A 4567-nucleotide genomic window follows, 5' to 3' on the forward strand; every position below is an offset into this window, starting at 1 on the left:
TCATCATTTCTCTCACTAATTGGCATTATATTCCAGTTTAACTCTGCAGCACCATTTATGAACTATTTAATCTCAGTTGAGTCATGATGGTACATTTGGGATTGGAAACATTCGAGCCTGATGTGCTCTGTGGGACTAAGAAGAAGGAATAAGGTTCTATTTGTACAATCCATCGGCAATTGATCATGGACTGTCTTTTGTCTTCTACTGTCTTGAATTCTCATTTCATCTTTCCTTGTTAGCCTCGTTAGTGAACCAGAATACACACATTCACTCTGAATTCACTCAGAAGGGACCTTGCAGATGTGGCTGAGGGTCTTGAGATGGGAGATGATTCTGGATTCTTCGTATGTGTCCAATATAATCGCATGGGTGCTAATGAGAGGGAGGCAGGAGTGTCTGTGTCGGGGGAAAATGATGCGAAGCGGAGGTTGGAGTGATGCGGGGTGGCCTCTGGGAGCTGGAAGAGGCCGGAAATGCACTCTCCCCTAGACCGGTGGTCCCAACCTTTCTGGGACCAGGAACTGGTTTTGTGGAAGGCTTTTCTTCCACGGATGGGGTAGGGATGGTTTCAGGATGATTCAAGTGCATTACATTTATTGTGTACTTTATTTCTATGATTATATTGTCATATATAATGAAATAATTGTACAACTCACCACAGTGTAGAGTCAGTGGGAGCCCTGAGCTTGTTTCCCTGCAGGTAGATGGTCCTATCTGGGCGTGATGGGAGCAGTGACGGATCACCAGGCATTAGATTCCCATAGGGAGCTCACAACCCAGATCCCTTGTGTGTGCAGTTCGCACTAGGGTTCATGATCCTGTGATCATCTTTTTTTTTTAAATTTTTTTGAGACAGAGTCTCACGCTGTTGCACAGGCTGTAGTGCAATGGTGCGATCTCGGCTCACTGCAACCTCCGCCTCCCGGGTTCCAGCGATTCTCCTGCCTCAGCCTCCCAAGTAGGTGGGATTACAGGCATGTGCCACCACGCCTGGCTAATTTTTGTATTTTTAGTAGAGACGGGGTTTCACCATGTTGGCCAGGCTGGTCTTGAATTCCTGACCTCAGGTGATCCGCCTGCCTCAGCCTCTCTAAGTGCTGGGATTAGAGGCGTGAGCCACCGCGCCCGGCCTCCTGTGACAATCTAATGCCGCTGATCCGACAGGAGGCAGAGCTCAGACGGTAATGTGATTGACAGGGAGCGGCTGTAAATACAGACGAAGCTTCGCTTGCCTGCCACTCACCTCCTGCTGTGCAGCCTGGTTCCTAAAAGGCCTGGTACCGGTCTGTGGCCCGGGGGTTGGGGACCCCTTGGGGACCCCTGCCCTAGAGCTTCTGGATGGAACCAGCCCTGCCAGCACCTGGGTTTCAACTCCTCGAAGACTCGTTGTGAACTTCTGACCTTCCAAATGGGAAGAAAGCAAAGCTGTATCGTTCTCAGTTGTTACAGCAGCGATGGGAAATCCGTGTGTACAGCAGCTCCATGCTGAAGCTTCTGAGGCACTGCCAAACTGTTTTCCAGCTGGCTGTAACATGTTCCATCTCCACCACCACTTGGTGTGGGCAGTCCTTTGGTCTGTAGCCATTCTAGTGGCTATGTGTCTCTCTGTGGTGTTAGTTTGCGTTTCTCTAGTGACTGATGATGTTGAGCATCTTGTCCTATGGTCATCAGCCATCCAGATATATTCTGCAGCAAAGTGTCTGTTAAAATCTTTTACCCATTTAAAAGCTATGGACTTGCGGGAGAGATGGCTGACACCTGTAATCGCAGCACGTTGGGAGCCTGAGGCGGGCAGATCACCTGAGATCAGAAGTTCGAGACCAGCCTGGCCAACATGGCAAAACCCCGTCTCTGCTAAAAATACAAAAAATTATCCGAATGGCGCATGCCTATAATCCCGGCTACTTGAGAGGCTGAGGCAGGAGAATTGCTTGAACCTGGGAGTTGGAGGTTGCAGTGAGCCGAGATCGCACCATTGCACTCCAGCCTGGGTGACAGAGCGAGACTCTGTCTCCAAAACAAACCAACAACAACAAAGTTATGGACTTTTCGTATATCCTGATATGCTGATTACCTGATATGCTAATTACCTGATATGCTGATTAATTTTTTTCTTAAAGGTAACTATTACCCTGACTTTTACCATGGTAAGTTGATTTTGCCTGTTTTTATATTTTATGTAAATGGAATTATATAGTATGCATGCTTCTAAATCCGTTGTCTTTTACTTACGTTTGTGAGATTTTCCCAAATCATGGTATGTTATGAGAAAAGTAAAGAACTTTAGGCTGAGGAATGCAAGTCCCTTTAATGATCAGGCCCAGAGAGACCGTAGAATGAGCGGCAGCCACATGCTCCTCCCTGCTTTGAATTGTGTACTCGACTCTTCAAACTGTGGGCTGTCGCCACAAGTAGCTGTAAATTAAGCTAGTAACGCCACACTAGACACTGTGACCCACACCCTACCTTGTAACATGGTACAGCCAATCACTAATCAATGTTATTTCTGTAGACTAATGAGAATTCTTTTTTCCTTTTTTTTTGAGACGGAGTCTCGCTCTGTCACCAGGCTGGAGTGCAGTGGTACGATCTCGGCTCCCTGCAACCTCCACCTACTAGGTTCAAGCGATTCTCCTACCTCAGCCTCCCGAGTAGCTGGGATTATAGGCATGGGCCACCACGCCCAGCTAGTGTTTTGTAGAGGCAGGATTTCGCCATGTTGCCCAGGCTTGTCTTGAACTCCTGAGCTCAGGTGATCCACCTGCCTCGGCCTCCCAAAGTGTTGGGATTACAGGCATGAGCCACTGCGCCTGGCCAGATAATTCTTGATATAACTTTTTATCAACCCACTCCTTGTTCCCTTTTGCCTTTAAAAATCCACTTTTAATGGTTGCTAATCAGAGTGTATATTCGGGAAACTTGAATGTGTGCTCCTGGGCCACAATCGTCAGGTTTGGCCCAAATAAACTCTCTACTTGTATTAATTTTGCCTCAGTTTCTTCCTTTTGGGTTAACAGTTATTTCTAGTTTATTCATTCTCATTGCTGAATAATGGCCCATTATGATAGCACCATCGTTTATTTAGTAGTCTGTGGGCATTTGAGTAATTTTACTTTAGGGCAATTGTAAATAGCGCTGCTGTGAGCTTGTGTGCACATCTTTTTTTTTTTTTTAAGACAGAGTTTTGCTTTTGTTGCCCAGGCTGGAGAGCAGTGGTGCGATCTTGGCTCACTTCAGCCTCCATCTCCTGGGTTCAAGTGATTTTTCTGTCTCTGCCTCCTAAGTAGCTGCGATTACAGGCACCTGCACCATGGGCATTTTCACACGTGGGGGCCACACCGAGGGACCCTGTTGCTAATCAGTGTGGCCAACGTTGTCGTCTTTAGGCTAGTGAAACGAGAAAGGATGGAGGAAGAGGTGAGTGTCAAGATTGGAAACCAGGACCAGGGAAGGGGCGAGGGCCAGGGAAGGGACACCAGGGGTGGGGAGTGGCGACCACAGGACAAGTGAGCCAAGGTGTTTAGTGCTAGCTCTGTGGCCGACACCATTGCAAAAGCATTCGGAGTCTCTATTGGGGGGATTTAACTTAGACACACGTGTAATCACTTACGTGTGTACGGGCATCCTGGTGACTTGTGGAATTGGTGTGAAGCTGTGCAGTATTTACTGCTGTTGCCCAGTTACATCTTTGTGGTGGGTTGAACAGACATGAAAGGACCATGTTGGGAAGGTGGCATCTAACTGCCCTTGTTACTCAGGGACATCCTTTCCCACACCCAAGATGCTTTTCCATGTCAGAGGCAGAAGCGAAGGGGGAAAAGGTTTTCTTTCCCTATGACATCAAGCCCGACTCTGTCATGATTTCCTTCCACGAGGAACAGGTGGTCTTGGCAACTGAGTTCCCGAGTCAACCTGCTCTGCATTCAACCTCCACTTTTCTGAACCTCAAAATGTTTACATCTTTCTGAAGACAGCCTGACTCTTCAAGAGTCCCAGCGCAGTGTTTTCCCTACACCAGAAGTGTTAAGCTCAGGTACCGCCAGGGGCCAGGCCTGTAGGTGAGGCTGCTGCAGAGGTGGAGGTGGTGAGCGTCAGGGTGGGTGCACCAGTTGCACCCTGCAGGAGCGCCAGCTGGGGATGCCTGAGGAGAAGCTCAGAGTATGGATTTTTATGTGAAATCCCCCGTTAAGAAAAAAGTTGGAATAGCAGCCCAAAGAAAACACACCTTCCTGCTAGGCCACTACTTTGCAATCTCTGTTCTAAATATTTTAAAACATGATTTGAACCAACAGAATCGTGTTTAAAGCAACCAGCTCTGGCAAGGAGACCACGGAGAGCTCAGCACTTAGACTGGGAAAAGCCCCACAGCCCCTTCCGATGGTCCCGTCTGCGTGCAGGGAGCAGGCACTCTTTGTAGGGATGACCTCCATGGGGAAGGGACTATTCCACTCACCCTCACAGTGGAGGCCTCACTGGCTCTCCCCAGGCACAGGCAGTTGTATGCAGCTTCCGTGTAAAGCCTCTGTATGCAGCGTCTCTTGCAGTTTCTGTGCGGCTCTGTGAG

This window comes from Macaca nemestrina, chromosome 10, assembly GCF_043159975.1.
Source record: "Macaca nemestrina isolate mMacNem1 chromosome 10, mMacNem.hap1, whole genome shotgun sequence".
NCBI lineage: Eukaryota > Metazoa > Chordata > Mammalia > Primates > Cercopithecidae > Macaca > Macaca nemestrina.